The sequence below is a fragment of the Camelus ferus genome, chromosome 3 (assembly GCF_009834535.1).
Source record: "Camelus ferus isolate YT-003-E chromosome 3, BCGSAC_Cfer_1.0, whole genome shotgun sequence".
In the NCBI taxonomy this organism is placed as follows: Eukaryota; Metazoa; Chordata; class Mammalia; order Artiodactyla; family Camelidae; genus Camelus; species Camelus ferus.
The window spans coordinates 113,789,503-113,813,427 of record NC_045698.1 but is presented as its reverse complement, the minus strand read 5'-3'; the positions used below and the strand labels follow the sequence as shown (position 1 = coordinate 113,813,427).

The 23,925-nt window shown below is 44.5% G+C and overlaps 1 long non-coding RNA gene and 1 other non-coding gene across 2 annotated transcripts; one reads left to right on the top strand and one right to left on the bottom strand.

Annotated features, from left to right (window-relative positions):
* On the top strand, positions 1-20,227 carry LOC116662806. The gene is made up of 3 exons (XR_004318886.1): positions 1-49; positions 7,463-7,645; positions 19,189-20,227. It is a non-coding gene; the product is annotated as an uncharacterized LOC116662806 (long non-coding RNA).
* TRNAV-AAC lies at positions 17,971-18,043 on the bottom strand. The gene has a single exon. It is a non-coding gene; the product is annotated as a tRNA-Val (tRNA).
* Positions 20,228-23,925: the final 3,698 nt, after the last annotated feature.

Here is a 23,925-nt window from a genome sequence, read left to right as displayed (position 1 = left end):
TTCTATGGTGGAGGACACCTTGACCAGGACAAGGCTTGGCATAGAGCAGGTCAGTTCTCTACCTTTTTTTCATTAGCATCCCCACAAAGAGCCTTTTTTGAGATTTTTTTTCCTAATCACCTCTACTGTGAAATTTTCATACAATAGATATATTGCATATCCGTGTATGTACTATATGTATATCTGTGCTTTATACATAAAAAGAGTGAAATTTTTTGCCCCTTCCCTACAAGTCAATTTTTGTGCCCTTGGGGGTGATATTTGCCCTGTTGGGAATGCATGGAATAGGTGCTTGATAAATATTTGTAGAATGGATAAAACTCCTGAAGTGGACGGCAGGCTGAAAGACAGACATTGTTCAAGGTACTGAGTTTAGCTGGGGAAATTCCAAGCCACCTCCCCACCCAAGCCTCCAATCTGCAGTGTGAGTACATCCTGTCACGCTGGGTCTGGTGACTATGCGGTATTTTTCTAATTCAGGTTTTCAGCTTTTCTTTTAACCCTAATCTTGTTTCGCATCCCAACTCTTACTGCTGTTTTGGGTGCAGAAATTCACTTTTCCTCCACCCTCATCACCAGGCTTTAAAATCTAGGTAAGCCTCCCCAACCCGACTCTTCATCTTACAAACCTTCATTGAGTTTGTACATGAGCCGGACTCTGGAGATGAAGAGATGATTATTCCCGAGTTCCTGCCCTCTGGAAGCTTTGAGCATGTGAGCATACACAGGATGCTTAGTGTAACACACCAAGCACCCCAAAAGAAGGAGGGACAAGGTGCTTTGAAAGGACAGCAGAATCTCTCCTTCCACATCCAACTGCCCATCCACTCATCACTCATTTACAGAGCAGCTGCTGTGTGTCAGGCTCTGGGCTCGAGGCTGGGCATACAGGACAGCAGGGGACAAAATGAACATGGTTGTGGCCCAAATAACAGGAGAGACCAATGATTATCTCATTGATAATCATAAGAAACAAGTGAGCTCTAATGTGAGACGCGCTACCAGTGGGAAAGCACCAGCTTCTATGAAGCACCTGGTGGTTTGGAAAAAGTGACATTTAGGGAGAAATCCTGAAGGCTAAATAGGCTGTGGGCAGGTGAGGAACAGGGAAAAGAGAGCCCAGGCAGAGGGAAGGGAACGTTCATGCACTGAGACAGGCTGAGGGGAGGCACACAAGTGTGGACCAAGAGGGACCCCTCTCCTGGGCACAGTCCTGAGACCAGGGATGCCACAGAAGCGAGGGAGGCCCAAGGGCCAGTTTGAATCACCCTCACTTAGGAATCAGCGGAAGACAGAAGAAGCAGGGAAGTGATGCGATCCTGGTTGCATTTTGCAATATTCTGGCCGGGTGTGATGAACAGTTGGAGGGAGGGCATGAAATGGTCCCAGTATCCATCATCTGAGCGTGTGCTTTAACACCTGATGCTGTGAGGTCTTGTATCCAGCACTGCGAGTCTTATGAGACTGAAATTCCCAGACAGGTAGGACATTTTCAACCTCTCTATCCCCCTCCCCATAAAAGCAGTGCACTGCATACAACAGAACACATTTCTTGAGTAGCTATTCTGTGTCTGTGTCTTATAATGAACAACTCCTTCCCTCTGCCCTCTGAAAGATTCCCTCCTGTCCCCAGTCGCTGTCCCACCCTCTACCCACCTGTCATGTTCTGGTTCTGAGGACCACCATACTTTTCAGTTAACTTCCTCACAAGCTCTCAGAACAGTTACTGCATCACCTGGACAGGGGACCAGAGAGGCCCCTCCTGCACTGGGTCACCCAGGCCCTCCAACCTCTGCTTCTTCAGAGCCTGCATCACCAAAGAGACAGGAGTTCCCATGTGCTGCTGAAGCCGCCAGGTCACAATGAACTTCAACTACACGGCCAGAACCATTTCTCAGCCAGAATGAAGAACAGGACAGAGCAACTCAGCAGAATAATTGCCTACTGTTTACCAAGACAGACTCCGCGCTATGAGATATTTTATCAACTTCATGAGATTTGTAGTCAGAAAACATGGAAACAAAAGAATAACACACAGGCCTTTTAACCACTGACTGTTCACATTTATCAACACTGCTGTTCTATCTGTTAGCACTTCCCCAGTGCAGAGCCCAGGAAAACTGAAGTTGTATCAAGTCAATAAAAACCTGAGTTCTCTTTTAAGATAGAACTCTATTGTGTAACTCTGTTGGGCAAATATATAGTTGGTCTGTGGAAAGAAATGCACACCTGATTTGGTCTCAGTGTGTGATGACAGACAAGCTATTCATTTCTGTTTCCCAGAATATGTGCCCTTTTCTTTCATGTACTTTCCCCACTCTTTGAGGGAAAAATAAAAGCTAACCAAAAAGTTTATTATAAATAATAAACTACTCCTCCGGCACTTTGCTCTGGCTATAGAGAGTTAGAATGTGAGTTTCCAATATATGAGACTTCAGGGAGAGCTACTAATTTAGTGTCGCTTTGCAAATCTGTATCCTTTCAAAGCTAAATGAATCCTGATCTCCCTTCCAGTTCATTTCCAAAAGGTGTACGGAGATGCCTCCAAACTGCTTTACAGGCTGGCTACTAAAAAAATAGTCCCTTAGACAGCACTTTATTATTATTTTTTTAAATCTTAGAAAGTCTGCATAATGACCTCATTCAGGTCTCCACACGCAGCCTTAGGAGGAAAGCTGGGGCAGACACGGCAATTATTAAACAAACAGGGTCGACAAGTCTTTGCCAGTAAGAGAAACTGCAGGGTTATCCTCCAGGGTTGAACTGCACTAGCCCTTTGTGTAAAACAAAATCCCCTTATCAACAGGAGGCAAGAAAAGAAAATTAACAAAACACAACCTACCCAACAAATGATTGCAGCCCATGCATGGGAAGGGGGTCAGGGAGGCAACTCTTGGCTCTGGGGCCCAATTGGCCAGCAACCAGACAGATTTACTGGATTCACTTGGCAGAAGTAGGTGATACTTCTCTCTCTGGTCTTGCAGACTATCCACTTCACACTTGGTAATTGTTTCCTAAGGGGAGGGGCTGGGATTCGAAGCTCCACACCCCTGTTTCCATGGCCTTGATCGGCTCTCCCTCTGTGCATAGGCTCTGCCATATTTAGGGTCCATACCCTTGCGGTTACTAAGGTACCAGCCTCGAGAGACTTCTTTGACTCCCTCCCACTTCCCCGGCCTTTGAATGCTCACCTGTCGAAACACTAATTTCCAGGGTATTAAATTGTTTGGAGGCACAAAATGTAGAATTGGACCTGAATGTATTCCCCACCCCTAGCCCAATGTCTGGTTCACAGAAGACACTCAAATAATTATAACAATTACTCTAACAAGCTAAGATGCATCAGGTGCTCATTATGTGCCAGCCACTGGGCTAAATGAATGATCTCACTTAAAATTCACAGCAGAGCTATGAGGTGGGTACTATCACCAACATCGTTTTACAGATGAGAAAAGGTTTAGTGACTTGCCCAAGGCCACACCGCTCGTGGGTTAAGGAACTGGGATTTCAACCGAATCATTCCATTTCCAGAACCCAGGTGCCCAGCCGCCCAGCTGCACTGGCTAAATGAACTAACCAAGCTTCACCAAAGACATCAAACTAATGAGCCCCGCCCGTCCTCCAGCCCTTCCAACTCAAGCCAGGGCACTCCCCTCCTCTTCAAGCCACCACCCTGGAGGAAGCGAGCACTTCGGACAAAGGCAGAAACAGCCCACACCCCACATGGCAGCCAGATCTTCTTACCCTCTAGAAATAATCATCCTTATGAGAGGGGCTCTCGGACAAGCTTAAGAGCAAACATTATGGTTTCACAAAAGCTGCTGCAACAAAAGGATAAAAATAAAACAACCTCAGCTAAGTCACATGAATTACTGAAGTGAGCCTTCCATCCAGCCTCGCTCTGAATGGCAAGATGATGGTGTGTTTCAACAGTAAATGAACACAGCGTTCCCAAAGCCACCAAAGTAAATGAATCAAGTAAATCCCCAGCCTTCTCTCCCTGATTTCTGTCTTCCCATTGGCCGTACCATCATGCTTAGAAAAACATTTCTGGGCCTTTCTGCTGTTCCACTGACGGATTGTCACTTAAAGGCCTGTTTGCTAACTGGGACTGCTCTTCTGTTGCTGCAAATAAAATTCACGCGCAGCTCGGATGAGTTTACTGTGGCAGCTGATTAATAGAGCCCTGGAAATAGAGCGCCATTTTATCAACACAGACATGTAATTGGGGGGCGAATATTGTTATGATTTAAACATGTTTGCTCTGTGGTGGGGAGCTAACTGCGGGGGGAGCTAACTGCGGAGGCAGTAGAAAAGTGGGAAGTTTGTGTGTTTCTTAGGCGTGCGAGCAAACAGCAAGGGTTTTTAAATTACAGCAATGCCTAACAGTGAGTCTGTCCCACCAGGGTCGTTTCTGAGTGCTTCATGTGTCTGTGCCCCACTGGTCCTCAGGACCGTCCTAGGAGACAAACACCATTACCAGTTCCATTTTACACAGGACAAAATAGAGGCACACAGCTACGGAATGGTGGAGCCAGGGCTAAAGTTCAGGCAGCTTGAACCAGACCAGTGGTTCTCAGTGGGGGTGAGGGGAGGGCAAGGAGTTGGTCCCCAGGAAATACCTGCAATGTCTGTAGGTAATTTTAACTGTCACAGGTAGTCAGGACGGGAGGAATAAATAGATGGAGCACAAGGGATTTTTAGGGCAATGAAATTATTCTGTGTGATACTATAGTGGTGGCTACATGTCATTATGCATCTGTCAAAAGCCCATAGAATGTACAACATCAAGAGTGAGCCCTAATGTAAACTATGGGCTTTGGTTCATCGATTGTACCAAATATGCCACACTGATGAGGGATGCTGCGGGTAGGGGAGTATATGTGTGGGGTGGGGAGGGCTATGTGCGAACTCTGTATTTTCTGCTCAATTCAGCTATGAACCTGAAACTGCTCTAAAAGAATAAAGTCTATTAAAAAAAAAAACGTAGTCAGGGATGCTAATGGCATCTGGTGGGTTGAGGCCAGGGATATTGCTCAACATCCTACAATGCACAAAACAACACCCGCATTAAAGATTATCAGTCCCAAAATATCAACGGTACTAAGGAGGAGAAATCTGACCCCAGAGCCCCACCCTTGCCATGTGGCCAAGGCTTGTGCTCAGAGAACAGGGCATTCTGTGTAAGAGGCAGGCCATCTGTGAGGAGCCTTCCCTGGGTGCTAGGGAGACAGACACACGTGTTCCTTCCTGGCCAGTCACCCCAGCGGCAGCAGCATCCATAAACAGGACTAAGAATGCCTTCCGTGCCTGGCGTCTGGGTGTGACCTCTTTATTTTACTTTCTTTTTACTTAAGTATCGTCGACTTACGGCATTGTGTTAATGTCTGAGGTACAGCATAGGGATTCAGTTACAGGATGTGACCTCTTAAAAGCCCCGTGAGATCTCAGATTGCCTATCAGAAGCTATGAACTCTCTACAAATAATAGTAATCAAACATATATGTTAGGACAGAAATAGCGAATGCATCAGTAGAAAAAAAGTGGAATTCTAGAAAGACGTCTGTGTATATGCGGGCATTTAGGACCCGGCAAAAATATCCTTTCAAATCAAAACTCAGGGGTATACAGGAACTCTCCACACTATCTCTGCATCATTTCTGTGAATCTAAAACCATCCCAAAGTAAAAGTTTATTAAAAAAAAAAAAAAGCAGAGGGAAAAATTGGCATCTACAGAGGAAAATAAGAACCTCAGATCTGTCTCACACCATATAAAAAAAACACTTCAGATAGATGAAGAAGCTAGCTGCAAATAAACAACACGGTAGCAAGGAAAACTCGAAAAGTTTTGAGGGGGAGGTATAGCTCAAGTGGTGGAGCACATGCTTACCAAGCACGAGGTCCCAGATTCAATCCCCAGGATCTCCTCTAAAAATAATAAATAAATAAACAAACCCAATTACCTCCCCCCCCCGCCAAAAAAATAAATAAATAAAAGATTGAAAAAAAAGAGTTACTAAAGATCAAGGGAGAGGTATAGCTCAAGTGGCTAGGCTCATGCTTAGCAAGCATGAGGTCCTAGGTTCAATCCCCAGTGCCTCTTCTAAAAATAATAAATAAATAAATAAACATAATTACCTCCCACCAAAACAAAAAAACAAACAACCTAAAATAATAACAATAATTTTAAAAAAAGCATTACTAAAACTCTAAAAGTTCCATAAGTAAATACAAGAATAAATCTTCATAGCTTTCACTTGAGAAAGGCCTTTCTAAACAAGGTACAAAAACCATCAAGGGACAGGACGGGTGGGTTTGAGAGCACCTAGGTGACAATACAGCCTCATACTGAAGACCAAAGGGGAATCAGTTCAGTGGAGAAGTAATCAGAATTGTTTTTTCAGATTTCCTCTGGGAGAAATTTCAAAGCCACACCTTTGACTCTCCGGTTACAGAAGTCAAAGGGAAAGGGCCTGGGGTTGGGAGTGGGGGTGTCTCTTGCTGGCATTTCTCTCAAACTGGCTTTAGATTTAGAAGGGAAATTCTCCATCCTGGTGTCACGGGGTTGAAGGAAGTCTCATGGCAAGCAGACGATGACCGAGTGTTCCTGTGCAGAGGTGCAGTCCTAGAGCCTATGCCTCGGCTTTGGTAGAACGAGGGCCTGTTTTCCTTGTTTCAATTATCTGAGCTGATCTGGGTGACAGGTCTCTAGCAGTGGGAGCAGTGGTCACAACCACTGTGGGCCAGACAACCGCTGGCCCCCCCTGCACACCAGGCCCCCAGCCAAAATGGTGGCACTACATGCCTCGCAGGAGACAAAGCGAGAGATAATTTTTCAGCCTCACACCCAACCTCCAGTATTAGCTTCCTCTGAGATCTATGTGGTTTTATGCCCACATCTCCAAGAAATATTAAAAATCCAAGACAGACTTTTTTTGCAGCATGACACTGTGTGTGTATCTTATCTCCTATAAAGAATGGAAACAGTCACGTTCTTAAATATTTAAATTTCTGGCAGAGTAAGATATCTAAGAAAAATCTGTATAAAGGGGTAGGGGAGCCCTCGGCCACCCTTCAATAACACAGTCATCTGTTTGCATTTTCCTGGTATTGTTTTTTAGAGAATTAAAGACACTTTCCTGAAGAAAGGACAACAAATATCACGTAAAATGATCTAGAGTAGAAAAAAATCAGAAGATCTGAGTTGGAGTTGTTCTTGGGCAGTGGGGCCTTGGGTAGGTCACCTGACCTCTTGAGTCTCAGTGGATCAAATGGGTATAATTCATTCATTCAACAAATATTTAATAAGCTCCCATTATGTTCTACTGTCTCTACTAACCGTACAATATGGGAGAAATACGTGACGTGACCCATGAAAATGCTTTGCAAATTGTAAATCACAAAAATACTTCATTAGTCATCATTATAAAAAGAATTTCTGTTCTTATTGTAATTATTTAGATGGAGGCCAGAACCAACATAAGGATCTTTTGCCGGATTGTAAAACCACCAGAGGGGGGACTCACCATTCGCATTGTGCCACCAAACTGGCTTTAATGGACCACACCCAAGACTGTAAAATGCGGACAGTCAGAGAAAACAAATATTTGCTACAGATTTAGCCCAGAGGTCTACACTGAGAAGGTAAGACTGCACTAAGTTTCTGAAGGGTCCTTGGGAAAAGTCGGGTGATAAAAATTCAGAGATAAGAGTTTGACCAAGAAGCATCACCTGCCTTCCAGTCAGCACGGCTCCCCATCCCGGGCCTGGGCCTGGCAGGGGTCCTTAAGAAAATACTCCAACCAGTTTGGGATTAATAGATACACATTACCATATATAAAATAGATAAATAAGAAGGACCTACTGTATATTCAATGTCTTGTAATGAGCTGTAGTGGAAAAGAATCTGAAAAAATATATATGTGTGTATATATATATATATATATATGTATAACTAAATTGCTTTGCTGTACACATGAAACTAACATTGTAAACTGACTACACTTCAATAAAAAATAAGAATAATAACAAAAGGAAATACCCCGACCCACCCACCCTACGCAGTAACAATCCAAGCAATTCCTAACAGTCTGAGCCAACCCCAAAGCCAAGGTTTCTACCTGCTTCTCCCTCTGTGAGCTCCACCATAAAGAGCTGGCTTATCTGTTCTGAGAAGGCCTATGCCTAAGAACAGCAAGGTGCTTTTTATTAAACACATGAAGAGAAGTCCATTCTGTTCAAAATCCCATAGTTTGCAAGGCGGGGGCGAATGTCAGCAGAGTACAGCAATCAGAAGAGTTCGGGGCAAAACCAAACAGAACTCTGTGCAGGCAAATGAAATAACGGACACTGAATGCAAAGGTCCCAAAAGACAGGAAAATAGAATAATACAATAATTAAGCCTTCAAGAAAGAAAAGCTACACCATTTGCCCCATTAATATAAAGTCAGATTCCGCACTGAAAAAAGAAAAGATTATTTTCAAAAACAAAAATTCATATATCCAAAGACAAAGATTGAATGAGATAAAAAATAGGAACCCGATAAACAAGATAGCCATAATCCTCTACCTTCTAGCCCCCAGGCTACACCACGTGCACTGTGCAATGTTTTCATGCTATTGTCACTGCAAGAAAGTTCATAACTTGCTAAACAGAGGCTACAGTCTACAACTCCAGGGTTTAAAGCGTATAATTTTATCATCCCTATAGGTTCAATGCCGCTTCCAGACCCCATACCACCCCACCCCACTCTGAAAATAAAAAAAGGTTAAAAGTATTTTCCTTTTGGAAATAGAGCCACGTCTTAACTAAAGCACTGGCAATATCTCCCAGCCCCCGACATTTTCATATTTACAGACCATGATAAAAATCTCACCTGCATTAATATGCCTTAAACATCTTGATTATATCTTTCAAGTGCCATTTACTCTGCAATAATCCACTGCACAAAAGCCTTTCAGACAGAAGATCTAAGTACATAATAAATTAGCTTGCAATGATTATTTTTCTCAGCTCATACTCACGGCGAGCTCCTAAAATTCCATTTTACTTTATCTTTTCCAATCCAGCAGCCGTTCTCCTCCTTCTCATTCTGCTACTCCCTCCTGTCCATCCAGCCCTCCCCCACCTTGGCGTGGCCCCCTGCCCGAGTTTTACCACTGCGCTCGGCCCTGCTGACGCCGCCCAGGGAAGGAAGAGAGCTGTCAAGGGTCTTGGACCAAGAGCATCTTTCTGGAGAAAGGCTCTGGCTCGCCGAGGGTAGAGGAAGGCACGCAAAGGCCTATTTGCATATGCTTTTATTCCATTTCCACACCCTGCACGCTAACGCTCTCTGGAAAGTCCCTTCTCGATTCCCTCCTCGGTGCAGAGAAGGGGGAAGAGGCTGGGCCGGAATGGAAGGTTCCAGCCCTGGTAGGGTCAGCCTGTCCCAGGGGAATGGCCTCAACCTCCTTCCCGCCGCCTGCTGGGTCTGGACCCCCGGGGTCGGGGCCCGGGACCCTCTCCCAGCGCGCGATGAGCGCCTGACCACACGCCTGTGCCCTGCGCGCCCTGGAGAGCTCTGAGCAGGATGCTCGCGCCCTGCTGCATCTCCCCCACCCTGAGGAAGTTCTTGGTCAGGCGCTGGGTCCCGGGCTTCCTGCCTGTACTCTCCGCAGCCCCGAGGGGGAAATCCCAAGGGCTTTATCCGCTGCCCAACGAGCCTGTCGGCTTTTTAAGTACCAGCAGGCTGAGTTTCGGTCAAAACCTCAATTTAACATTAACAATAAATAAGTAAGTAAGTAAGTAAGTTAAGTAAGTAAATAAATAAATAATAAATAAATAATAAATAAATAAAATGTGTGCAGGCATTTATATAGATAAAGAGAAAAGGAAGAAAAAAGAAAGGAGGAAGGGAAAGGAAAGGAAAGGACAGGGAAGGGAAGGGAAGAAGGGAGGGGAAGGGATTCAGCCTTTGGGGTGAGGATCAGGCAGAAAGCTCCTTTCCTGACTATGGATACACAAGGCCTGGATCTGTTCAACACTTGAACAAATGGATGCTTTGAACTGTACACTGGCTGCTTGAAGTGATGAGCACTGCCCTGGCAGGCAGGAAACTGAGGAATTTTTTTCCCCCAGTACTCCTCTCTGAAATGTGGCTATACAAAGCTGTCCCGTGCAGCTAGTGATAACCATAATAGCTCAGTTTTGATGGGCTCTTACCATGCACCAGGCATTCTGCTAAATGTTTCACATGCAAGGTCTTCCCTAATCCCACAGCACTGTGTCAGGGAGCCAGTAATGTGATCTCCATTTTACTGATAAGGGAATTTTATCCCCAAGAAGGTTAGGGTGACTTGTCCAAGGTCACACAATTAGTAACTGTTGCCAGGGGTACCCTTTGCTGTTCCTTTTCATGAGATGGAAAGGCCTTCCGAGGCCTTTGGAATGCATAATTGCAAATGAAGATTCCCAGACAAGATAAATATACCCTCTCTCCACTGGACAGAAAAGAGCCAATTTAGAAGTTTTTGCTTCCAGGTAGAGTTAGTCGTTTCCCTGACCTCCCCAGAAGGTGTTCGTTGCTCACCTTGCTGGGTTCCCAAAAGCTTTGTTTGAATTTCTATTACAGATCACTTTCTAAAAAGCTATTTTTTGAGCACTTATTATATGCCGGACACTGTACATACAGGTTCTCATTCAATCCTCCCAACAACCCCAAAAAGTAGCTCTTATTATTATCCCCAGATTATAAATGAGGAAACTGAGGCTCAGAGAGATTAAGAATTTGCCCAAGCTCACACAGCTAGAAATTGGCAGAGCCAGGGTATGGACTGAGGTTGGCTCTCCTCAGGCCTCTGAGCCCCTCCTGCTGCATTCCACTGCTGCTTAAGGGGGTCCACATCAAAACTCTTCGTTCATGAGAAAGGAGCTCCTTGGGGGCGTGGGCCTGGCCCCAGTCATCTGAGTTGACTTTTAGGCATTATTTAGCGTTTTCTGAAACACTTGGTAGATGGGGGGGGGGGGGGGGGCGGAGGTTACGGTGACCAGAAGAGTTAAGGGTGCTCTTAACCCATCCCAAAATTGAAGTGAAGAGAATATGACCTATCCGTGAAGCTTTTATAAATGGTTAAGAGATGTGTCAGGTCAACCAATGATGATCTTGTTGAAAGAAATCCGAAAGTCATTTTGGATCTGTTAACTGGGGCTCGACCCAAACGAAACAGACAAGAGGAACTCAGGCCTGGCTGGCTTCTGCTAACAAGTTCATTACTCCATTCCAGTCAGTTAACTTGACTTCTGCATTCCTGAGGGCTCCTTCACAACCCCTGGGGCTCATTTGGTATGGCTTTTCAAAAACAGGCAAGTGGATACACAGAGCCAGGATTTAAGTAGCTATATGCTGCCTGCTCTCTGCACCTCCGCTGTCTGCCTGTTACCTTGGTTAGAACAGACTCCAAAATCCTGTGCCAAGTTTTCATGGACGACATAGGAATTTAGCCTCATCCTTTATAATCAAAATGAGTACCATTTTTGTTTTATTTTGTTCGGGTGTGGGGTGGAGGTGAACTTAAACACCATTTATGGAACTTACATGCCAGGCAAAGTGCTAACTCATATAAAATAGGGGTTACCCTCGCCATCCTACAGGTGAAAATGGACAGATGATTGAGGCTCAGAGAAGTTCCATCGCTTCCAAGGGCTGCAGTAAGGCGATGCTGGGAGGAAGAGAATGTTTGAATGAGTATGAATCTTCCTGGGTGACAGGAACACTGCCTTTCCTGGTTTGGAGCCTCAGCCATGCTCCATTCTTTACAGGTGCTCACAAACATAAAAATAATAGGATTTCTGGGCTGGAGCTATTTACTTCCCAGTTACTTGGGAGGCCACGAGTACAAACTTAATATGAAAAGTTTTGAGCCCTGCATTGTTTTATTTTAAATCCAAGCAGGGCCACCCTTCCTTTTGAACAACTCACTCCCCCACCTCCACCTTCTACCATTGTATTAGGCATTTCCAAATGCATCCACATCCCCCAGTAAATATTGCGTATGGCAGCCCTTGATTTTGCACCCTATTGTGTTAACTAAAACTGATGTGGATATATGAGTTGGGTTAAAGTTCATGAATTGATACAATGTTATGGTGTTATGTTGGGGAGGTATTTAATTCAACATTTATCAGCTTTGATTTGGTAGGTTTTGTTTTTGTTTTTGTTTTTGTTTTTTACATTTTGGAGCCAAATCAATACTACCCCTCTGAGCCCTAGAAAAGGACAGATAAGCAGCGTCCAGGGTCTCTGGTGTGTCACCTGGTTCCACGTGTAAGAGATGGCTTTGCTCCGTGGTTCACGATGCATATACAGGAAGCTTGAGAATCTTGCTAGCCGCCACCTTAAATATCACAATGTGGGCTCAGGGGTACAAAAAGGTCAGACTGGAAAGATGACCTCAAATGTACCCCTGAGTACTTTGGGGCCGTCTCCACCTGAGTTCTTTGGCCCTCAGACGCTTTGATCCGGTACTAGGAAACTGTGACATAGATGGCTATGAAAAATACCCCCAAGTGTCGTGGTGATGCTTGCGTTTCCAGCCCACTCAGTAGCTGAGATGCTTGGGGCTCTTGAACCCAGGAAATCCCCACATAAGACAGGCTCTGTTGGGGTGTGGGTTAGAGCTGGTGCCTCCGCCAGCTTAGAGTTCAGCCAGAGCCCCGAATCAGGATTCAACTCACCCTGCTCTCTGCAGGTGAGGGCGAGAGGCACCTGGTCCAAAGGCAAACCCCGTGTCATCCAGAGCTGTTCAGCCCAGGTGCAGCATGCAGAGCCCAGGAAGAGCAGGAGAACCCAGGCTGCACCCCAGCTTCCCCTCCCCACATCGTATCACAGGGCTGCCCTGCAAGCACTCCTTGAGCAATGTTTTTAAATTTTCATTTGTGCACAACTGGCCTCTCCAATTAGTTTAACACCGTTAAGGCAACAAGGAGCGGTAGAAAGAGCCAGACGTTAGACTCCCGCTAAGAAAAACTAACTTAGCTTCTAAGGGACTTCTGACACAGTCGGGAGCAACTCCTACCTACCTGATAGGGTTGCATTACAGCTTAAAATTATTTTTAAAAAGCAGTAAAGTGCCAAACATAATACACAGTCCAGCGCAGACCCTGAAAATGACAGAGGAAAAAGATCACCTATTAAATTTCGCAGCATTTCTTGTGTGGCCTTTCCCCAAGCTAGACATCCAGAGAGCTAGCTCCCAGTGACGAGATCGTTCAGTACCAGGCAGGAGGGGAACACTGATGCCAGTTGTGTCTCCCACATTCTGAAACCGGAAGCCAAGCACCTCTTAAGGTGGGAGAAACACAAGTGGGCCTGAAAAAGCAACAGAGCATCCCTGTCTCCGGATGTGAAAGACAGATGGACATTCAGATCCAACAAACGAAGGAAGTCATCAGTAATGTAGCAAAGATCTGGCCAAACTATGCTCGTGAGCAAAGTGGTCGTAACATCAAAACATTGGCAACAAGACTAATTGTTGAAAACGGGGAGTTGGTTAAATAAAAAAATTTTTTTTTTTCTTTTAAGAAATATACATCAAGGTATATTTCAGAACACTTCAGTGACAAAAGATTCGGTCTCCTAAAGAAAGAATCCGCCCAATTGCTACACACTTCAGGACACGAAGTTAACGTTAGGTTACATACAATTTACAACAAACTCTACCTCAATCTGTTAAAATAAGCCAGTGTGAAACTAGGAAGAAAAACTAGCTCTGCTTTAGTGCCTGAAGTGTCACAGTATCACACTCAGAAGCAGAAAGAAATCTTATTTTCCCCTTAAGGAGTTATTTTCATGCCATACAGATTTTTTAAATGTTAACAAAAATAAAGGAAAAAAATACTTGAAAATATATTATCAGAGGAAGTGTATCTACCAAAGAAGCATGTCCACTCTGTTTTCTATGATGACGCTCAAGAACGCTTCATCACATCTTTTAAGATCTTCTAGCTATTTTTAAGAGAGAAATAATACCATAAAATGCTTGTTGTCATGTAATTTCTGGAAGAAAAAGTGAAAGCAAACACCAAGAGGAGTAGTTATGTACACAGGGAGATGGAACTACGTGAGGTGTTTCTTATATTTTCTCATCTGTGTTTCTATATTTAAAAAATAATCAAGGAGTATGACTTTTATAGAAAGAAGGAAAGCATTCGTTTGAGAGAAAGAAAGGAAGAAAGGAAAGGAGGTAGAGAAGGAAAAAAGGAAGGGAGGTCGGCAAGGAGGGGTTCATGAACATCTTCCCACTAGGCTACCTCCCCTCTCAGACCTTTCCACTCTGCTTCCTTTAATGCTTCTGGCAGAAGAAAAACACCACCAGCCACGCAGCTGGTAGAAGATTCTAGATAAAAGCCTGGGAACATATACCCAGTGCATTAACTGAGAGTAAATATTTATAGACCAAAGATAAATGCAATTTAAGGATAATTTGAAGCAAAAATTACTTTGTCTTTCCCATGTACTCCTAAAAGCATGACAGGACCCTGAGACTAACCAAAAGCTTTCAACTAAGTGGAATGATCCAGAGCAATATCGGAACATCATCTTCTTTTAAAACTGAGGGAAAAAATACAGTTTCCAGCAAACAGTATTTGGGAGATGATTTTGAGGAGCAGAGCTACTTTAGGTCCCAACTTGGGTCTGGTAAAAACCATGGTGTAATGTTCAGGCAGAGGGTCCGGAGCCAGGCTGCCTACATTGAATTTGTTTGCTTCCATTTACTAAGTAGGCAACTTAATCGATCTTGTTCTGTCTCTGTTGCCTCATCCTGGGGACAGAAAAAATAGTAGTTACCTTGTAGGGTTTTCGTTATCACTCAGTGAGTTGGTGCATGTAAGATGTTTAGAACTGTGGCCAATATACAGTAGGTACTCCGTAAATAAATAATTGATTATTCTAGTAGGTGGTCATGATATACTGGCTGCCTAGCATCCATTTCCCTTCCAGACTCTGTTGGAGATCTTCTTTATGAAATCACCACTCCCCTGTCCTCAGCCCTGTTATTTTTAATGCAATTGATCCTAGGCTCCCCTCCAAAAGTGGTTACTGATTGGCTTAAACCACTCTACTGAACAATGATGATTGGTCCAGAAAGGGGCACGTGACCCCATTCAGGCCAATGAAAGAGAAGCACTTCTGAGGCACATGAGGAGTCTCCAAAAGAGACCCCCTCTCTCCCTAGATGATGTGGTATATAAAGGTGGGGCCATTTGGCTACCATAAGAGGAGCCAGCAGCTGCCGGAGAGCCTCATGGAAGAGCTGACAATAAACCTGTCATTTAAAAACCTCTGGATGGCATCGCTGGAGTCCCCCAGCTCAGTCCTCACCTAAGGCTAGCCCTCCCGCTAAACAATTCAGTTATATGAGGCAATAAACTGTCTATTATTTAGGCCAGCTGGGTTTGGCTTTCTGTAACTTGCACATAAGAAGCACTGATTGATTCACTTTTCTGAGATGAATAATCCTTTGCATTTCTCTCTCTGGAACCATGTTCCAGGCATTCTCTACATCAAGAATTTGACTGAGCTGATCTCAGACTCTGTCTATGAAGAAAATGAAAGAAAGTAAGCCTTCAGCTTCCTTCACCCTTTCCTGCCTCAATTGTTTCTACCCACCCCAATTTCCAGGCTGCCCTTCAGAACCAACAACATGACTTGAAAATGGTCCAGGCATTTGAAAAAAGAAAAACACAGAAACAAAGTCACTAAGTCAAATGCACAAAACTCTGTTGTGTGTATATGTATGTGTCTTTTCATGTAGTAACAACCCAAGAGGGAGAAAAGCAGACATAGGATTTGTAACAATATACTTAACCATTTTGGTGAAATTCCACTACAAAAGTGATGCTTCTGGGATTTGTGATGAGCTGTTTGAAGGACAGGGCACATCACCACACAGCTTTGAGTCACGCCAGCACCGAGGCCAGTGTCTTCCATCCACCACCAGATACCAGAGACCACTTGTCACATTGAAATGCCCATCATTTAGGCTACACCCTGCCTAAACCACAACTACAACCATTTTTTGAGTACCCACCGTCCACCAGGTGCTTTGCTAGGCAATCCACACACAGTTCTCTTAGATAATTTACTTCAAAGCACATCTGCATGGTAAATACTGAACTTCCATTCCTATTTATAGAGGAGGAAACAGGGTCAATTTGCCCCGGGGCACGAAGGTGGTAAATGATGGCACTAAGATTAGAACCCTGGCCTAATATGTAAAAGACACTTTACGGTGAAACACACATCACATGAGTATCAGTACAAGAACAAAAGATCATGTGGTTACAGGACGTAAAGGTCAAGGGCAAAGATATTTAAGAGGCGTGATGTAGAGGGAAGAAGAAACGAGCTCGCACGACTCTATTATTGAACTTCATGCTCTCAAACAAGACAAAGGATCCATTCGTTTGTTTGATCAACAAATACCCATTAAGGATCTACTATGGGATTAATACTCAGGAAACAACAGTGAATAACACAAACCCGGTCCCTCGCCTTGCAGAACTTACAACCCCATGAAGATCCTAGAAATGGAAAGACTCTTCAGAATCACCTAGTCCAACTCCCTCTTTGACAGATGGGAAGACTGAGACCCAGAGAGAGGGAGGGACTCGCTCAGAGTTCATCAGTGGCAGAGCTGGACTGAAACCCAGCTCTGCACATGACCCACTGCCATGCTTCACAAGTGGGAAGAGTGTTAGCTGCCTGCCCTCACACCGTAGGACTCCCGAAACAGCTGAGAGGGAGTGTCTGAAAGCAGTGGAAAGACATACAAAGATGCTCATTTCAGCACTGTTGGATGTGGCGTACATAAGGGCACACACACTGGAAACAAATGTGCTCCAAGTAGGGAGCTGTTGAGTAAACTATGGCACATTCATATGATTGATGCTGTTGCTACTAAAATAATCATTATAATAACAGTAATAATAATAAACATTAGTTTTATAGGCTTGGTCTGGAAATGGCCATGGTGTTTTATGAAGCATGGGAGAAAGCAGACTGTAGGCTAATGCGTATAACATAATCCCATTTCTTGTCGGTTTCTGGATTTTAAGGAGAAAACATAGATGTGTGTATAAGTTTTATATACTCATGTTTAAACATAGAGAAAGATGTGAAAAGATATACATTGTTGGTTTTCTCAGGGGTGGGAATGGAAGACAGAAGGGGCCATTACTTTTTCTTTATATTCAAGTTGTATCATCTGACTTGGTATAAGCGTGTATACTTTTTATTTTTGATCATTCTTTTTTGAATAGGTAATATGTTCCCATGGCTCAAAATTCAAAAGAGACAAAAGCATACAGTAAAAAATGTTCTACTCACACCATCCTCCAGAGGCTCCAGGCTCCCAGGGTCTATCCGCTTTCCCTGCATCTTTCAGACACATACAGGGATTTCTGTATGTGTGCGTGACACAAACACTGCAGACTGCATTTTTTTCACTTGACAATATATCTTGGATGTCACATAGTTTCAGTCAACTCGGGCTGCTGTAACAAAATACCAGACACTGGGTAGTTTAAGGAACAGGTAGTTTAAGGAACACAGTTCTGGAGACTGGAAGTCCAAGATCAGGGTGCCATTGTGGTCGGGTCCTGGATGAGAACCCTCCTCCTAATTCGCAGACGGACATCTTTTTGTGGATCAGAAAGCAAGTTCTCTCTGTCTCTAGTTACAAGGGCACTAATATCATGAGGGCTCCACCTTTATGATCTGGTTGTCTCCCTAAGGCCCCACCTCTCAATACCACCACTCTGGGGGTTAGGCGACTTTGGGAGGACACGGACGTTCAGTCCGTAGCATGTATCATATCCATACAGAATGAGCTTTCTTTTCTATGGCTGCATTTACTTAACCAGCTTCTTCTTTGTTTTCGTTTTGTTTTTTTGGTGGGGGAGGTAATTAGGTTTATTTATTTATTCTTGGAGGAGGTACTGGGGATCGAACCCAGGGCCTCATGCATGTTAACCATGCGCTCTACCACTTGAGCTATACCTCCCCCCCTAACCAGCTTCTTACTATGGGGCATCTAGGTTGCTCCCAGTCTTTGCTCAAATGACCCATGCTGAAAAGACTATTTTAAACTTTTATTTTAGAATTACATCAGATCATGCCACCCCGCTACTCAAAAATCTCCAGTGGAACCTGATCTCATTCAGATCAAAAGTGAAAATCTTTCCAATGGCCTACATGGCCCAGTGGAGCCCACAGCCACCCCACCACCTCTCAGCTCTGGGACCTCATCTTCAACCATCACCCGTGCCCTCCCCAGTGGGTGACGAAGGTCTCCTTGCTGTTTCTCAGAACTCTCCACTCTACTGTCTCCACGGCTCACTCCTTCAGCCCCTGCAAGGCTTTGATCAGACCTCAACTTCGCAGGGAGGCACCCCACATTTTAAACAGCACACACTTCAGTATTTCCTATCTAATCCATGCCCCACCATTTTTTCCACAGCATTCATCACCTTCTAACATGCTATATAATCTTCTTATTTATTATATTAGTTGTCCTCTGTCTTCTCCAGCAAAATTGTAAGCTCCTTGAGGGCAGAAATTTTTGTCTGTCTTGTTCACTGATGTGTCCCCAGTACCTCCAACCTAGGAACTGGCACACAGGATGAGCTTAGTGAATGTTTGTTGAATGAATAAATATAAATGAACAGCACATGGGTGGCAGCATCTTTTATTACACACCTACTTTTAACAATTAGAGTGTATTAAAGTGTAGTAAAAAGGAAAGGCATGTTGTATTTGGAAGAAGGAACAGGGGATTAAATACAGTCACTGTCTTTCAAAACAAGACCTATGCATATAACCTAGCACATACTTCATGAGATTCGTTTCGGTCACTTTATACACACATCTCAGGCAATCCTCACAATAACCGGTGGGTTAACTACCGTTGTTACCCTCTTTTAGGGCAGAGGGAACGCACGCGCAGACCGGTGCGGTGGTTTGTCCAAGGTCACGCAGTGGGAAGGGCAAAGAAGCCAAAGCAGGGACCCAGAAGCAGGCAGCCTGATTCCAGAACCATGCTCGTACCTGCTCAGCTCAACCCAGATTTCCACTTGTTAATGCAAATGAAATCCTAGAAAGCCACTCATAAGTCACTAAGATCCAAACTCCTTGACTTCATTTTCACAGGTGCACACAGCATCGAGAGAATCGTGCCCGATCCAAGCTGACAGCCCACGGAGATTTACGTACCTCGCTCAAGGTAACGCTGCTGTGTGCAGCAGGGCTTGAATCCAGACGGTCCTCGTCCCTAACTTACCCTTCAGCACCCCAGCACACTGCCTGCACGCGGGCCAGAATGAAGGGGGGTTGCGTGCATGTAAAGCCCAAGGAGGGCCCAGGAGGTTCTTTGTCCCCAAGGACTCAGATCAGCCACCAAGGCTGCCATGGGTGTACTCTGCAAATTTTGACTTACGAGGTTCTTTCAACAGGAAGTGTTGCTGGCTCAGATCTTACCTAGATCAGCCCGGGGTCTGGGAGTTCTGGAAGCCACATCAACAGGGCATGAGATAGATAATACTAGGGCCAGCCTTGAAATGTTATCTAAGAGGAAGCTGACCACCACCCTCCAGACCCTCATAGTGTCTGAATGATGGGCAGTGTCTGCACACACTAGGCCCCTAAAACCCACTGACTACTGCTCTCCACCTCCACCAAGACATCATAAATCATAGTTCCATCTGGGTGATGCATCCTTTCAGGGCAGGGGGTGGCCAGCATTTAACATGCTAATGACCCAGAGCAGGCTTATGAGTCTCTTGAAGCTTCCTGTTTGCCCTTGTGAAATAAAAGATGAAGCATGAGGGCGATGGCTGTTTGTGGGTGGCTGCCTAGGGTTTAACTTACTTAAAAACACCACCAGCCTGAGATTTGGGAGACCAGTGTTAAGATGATATCAATTACTTTCTGACAGTCACGTGATATCTCGTGGAGTCTCAGTTTTTTTCCATCTGGAGGGTGAGGGACTGGGACACGGGCTGTGAATTCGAGCTCAGTTGCACTCTGAGCTCTGACCCTGGACACTTCCAGGCCAGGGGCCCCCCATTCCTCACTCCGGCCACTGGCAGAGGCAGGCCAAGCCTACGGTGTGGGTCTCAGGAAAAAGCAGGGACAAATTTAAAACAAAGCAAAAGATATTTGGACAAAAATACTGAGGTGGTCCATGTGGAAAAACATCTGAACTTTTTTTGTTACATTAATTTATGATTTTTACTAATGGTGGGAGGGACGCCATAATCTTTTCCTGTTTTTAACCTTCCAATTGGATCCTGTTCTAAAAGTACAGGCTTCTGACTTCCTCCCTTTCTCTCTCCCTCCCTTCATTTGAAAAGATTCCTCAAAACCTCTGTGTCTTGGTCTCCTACTTTCAAAAGGGGAGCAATTGCCCGGGGTTACTTCTTAATGGTACACATTTACATGTGCAGGGAAACAAATCGCTCACCATGAGGGCAAAGAGGTGTGTGGAAGGGTACTGGGCTCAGCGTTGCTTGTAATAGCAAAATAGAGGAAACGAACTAAGTGTCCGTCAGCAAGCACTCGTTAAACCCACACCTCCATGCAGAAGAGCACTGGGTGCCCGCAAAGCAGCGGCAGTAGGTCTGCCTGTGAGGAACGAAACATCCTCCAGAAACCATTTCTAAACGAAAACGGCAAGATGCAGAGCAATGCCTGGTAAGTTCCCATTTGCGTTTCTTTTAAAGAAACCTATATCCACACATCCGGGTTTACACATGGAATAATTCCAGAAGGATAAACAAGGGACTGTTCCCAGCAGTTGCCTCTGGGGATTAGACTAGGCAGCCTGCGAGGAAAGGAAACTTCATGTTCATTCTGTATGCTCTTGGACTATTTAATTTTTTTAATCACTCACATGCAGAGCTGCTATTTAAATAAACAAAAGGGCTGCATTTATATACCATATTGTTGTCAACATTAATGATAGAAGATAAGGAAAGACCATCACCTGTCCATACCAATTAGAAAGCATTCATTCATTTAAAAGACTGATGGAGCATTTACTATGAGCAAAGCGACATATCTGGCCGTGCAGGGGTGCCTGAGAGCGGCCGCTTCCTTTAGGAGGCCACGGCAGGCACCAGCTCAAACTCTGGAGGGAGGCGGAGTAGACTCAAGGTGCATCAAGGATCCACCACTTCTTTGCTGGGTGGCTGTGGGAAATTCAGGTCACCACCCTGAACTTCTGTCTCTGTATCTGTAAGATCAGTATATTTAAACAACTGACTTCCCTTCACCTTAGCCCTAAAGAGCTGTGATGAGCACTGAAGAGGGTAAGGCAGGTGAGATGCCCAGCCCTGGTTCCTAGTAGCAGTGATGAGCGCAGGTCGTGGTTACAACAGGCATCTTTCTCTAGCTGAGCTCCAGCCACCTCTTCTCTCAAAATCAGGAACCTCTTAGTTCTTGATAACCCACTATCCTTCCCCACCCAAACAGACTATATGAACTCAGGAATGAAGACACAGAGAAGAAGGGATAGTCTTAATCTTAAGAAGCTTAGAAGAGGAATCTAAACTAAGCCTTGTAGGATAACAAGGCAGATTCAATGGGGGTGGGTTTCTTACAGAGGAGGCAGCATGGCTGAAAGAACGAAGCAATAAAGATGCCTGAGGAATGGTCAAGAGCCCAGTGGTGAGGGTACCTCCGTCCCCGGAGACCAGTGGACCCGTCAGCCCAAGGTTTCAAATGCTGTGATGAGGAGCTTCCAGAACAAAGTAGATACTGACAGCTGAGGAGCAATGGGAAGGACACAGCACAGAAGTGATGAGGGTGAGAGCAGTGAGAATGGAGCCGAGAAGATAGAACTTGACAGGCCTCAGGATGTGGACCACCTAGGGTTTGGTGACCCTTTGGATGCTTAGCTGGGGAAGGTGAGGAAGACAATGAAGACAAACTCCAGAGTCCTGGTTACCACGATCGTCTGAGCTCTCCAGAGCAGTTAGAGGGAGAAGCGGGGGTATATGTGAGTTTGTGTAATGTTGCCAAACACAAGTCACCCTTTTTGTTTTCCTTTCCAAACTGTCAGGAGCTCTGAGCCAGCTTCCCTTTAATTCATCCAATAAATATTTATCAAGCACTTATTCTACATTAAAGACTGAGCCATGAGCCAGCAATACAACAGTAGAGAAGGTATGGTGCTTGATCTCACAGTCTTTAAAATCTACTGTGGAGCCCAGGCAGGGCAACATTCAATCACAACCATGCTAGGTCGGGACAGTTCATGGGATGTTGGGATTCCAAGTCGGGCCACCTACTCCAAACTTGGGTGGCAGTAGAGGCTTAGGAAGTGACTTCAAAGCTGAGAACAGAGAGAGAGGCAGGATTTAATAAGACAAGGAGCCAGGAAAGAATATTCCAAGCAGAGTAGACAGCAAACATGTTGGTCAGCAGGTCTGGAGGAGGTGCAGTATGGCTGGATAGAGGTTGGGAGGCGGGGAGCGGATGGAAAAGAGGCCACAGTGGGACCAGATCTTGATGTCAAGTTAGGACCGCTGGCTTAGGCATCACTCTCGGGCCCTTCTCTCATAGCACCAACCCTGCCCCGGCAGCTCCAGTCTGCACACTTGGGAGAATTGTCTCTGGGCACATGGGCCTGGGAGCATCTCCCCAAAGTCTGTGCTAAAGCATGAGTCTGGCCAGTGAGTCAGAACCAAGTTTGGATTTGAAAATGATGACTTTGCTTTTATATCAGATTTCTAAATAGGGAGGGTTTTTTCCAATCCCATCAATGTCATATGCTCTGAGTTCCCCCTTTCACTCTTTCTTTAAAAAAAAAAAAAAAAAAAAACCCAAGGCAGCAGGGTATAGCTCAGTGGTAGAGCGCATGCCTGACATGTGTGAGGTCCTGAATTTAATCCCCAGCACTGCCATTAAAAATAAATAAATCTAATTACCTCCACCTGCCAAAAAAAGTAAACAAAAATGTCCAAATTTGATTTAAAAACTATAAATCCACTGCACCTAGTGTTCACAGCAGCACTATTTACAATAGCCAAGACATGGAAACCACCTAAATGTCCATCAACAGATGACTGGATAAAGAAGTTGTGGTATATTTATACAATGGAATACTACTCAGCCATAAAAAATAATAAAATAATGCCATTTACAGCAACATGGATGGCTCTGGAGAATGTCATTCCAAGTGAAGTAAGCCAGAAAGAGAAAGAAAAATACCATAGGATATCACTCATATGTGGAATCTAAAAAAAAAGACAAATAAACTTATATATGAAACAGAAACAGACTCACAGACATAGAAAACAAACTTAACGGTTACCGGAGGGGAAGAGGGTGGGAAGGCAAAAACTGGGAGCTCGAGATTTGCAGATACTAACTGGCATATATAAAGTAGATAAACATGTTTATACTGTACAGCACAGGGAACGATATCTTGTAGTAGGTAATGGTGAAAAAGAATATGAAAATGAATATATGTATATTCATGTACGACTGAAGCAATGTGCTTGCACATCAGAAATTGACACAGCACTGCAAACTGACTATACTTCAATAAAAAGAAAAAGCTATAAACCCAGAGATCCAAGAAGCTCAGCAAACCCCAAACACAAGAAACATGAAGAAAACCATAGGAAGGCTCATTAGTGATAAGAGGGGGAGGAGGGAAGCATCTGGCAAGAAAAGACATCACACGCAGAGCAACAAAGAGGAGAACAGGAGACTTCTCTTTGATGGAAAACATGCAAGAAGACAATGGAGCAGCATCTTTAAAGCACCGAAGGAAAAAGACCTGCCAACCCAGAATCCAGCAATAGAGACTTTTTCAGACATCCCAAAGCTGAAAGCATTCATTCACCAGCAGACCCAGATGGCAAGAAATGTTAAAAGGAA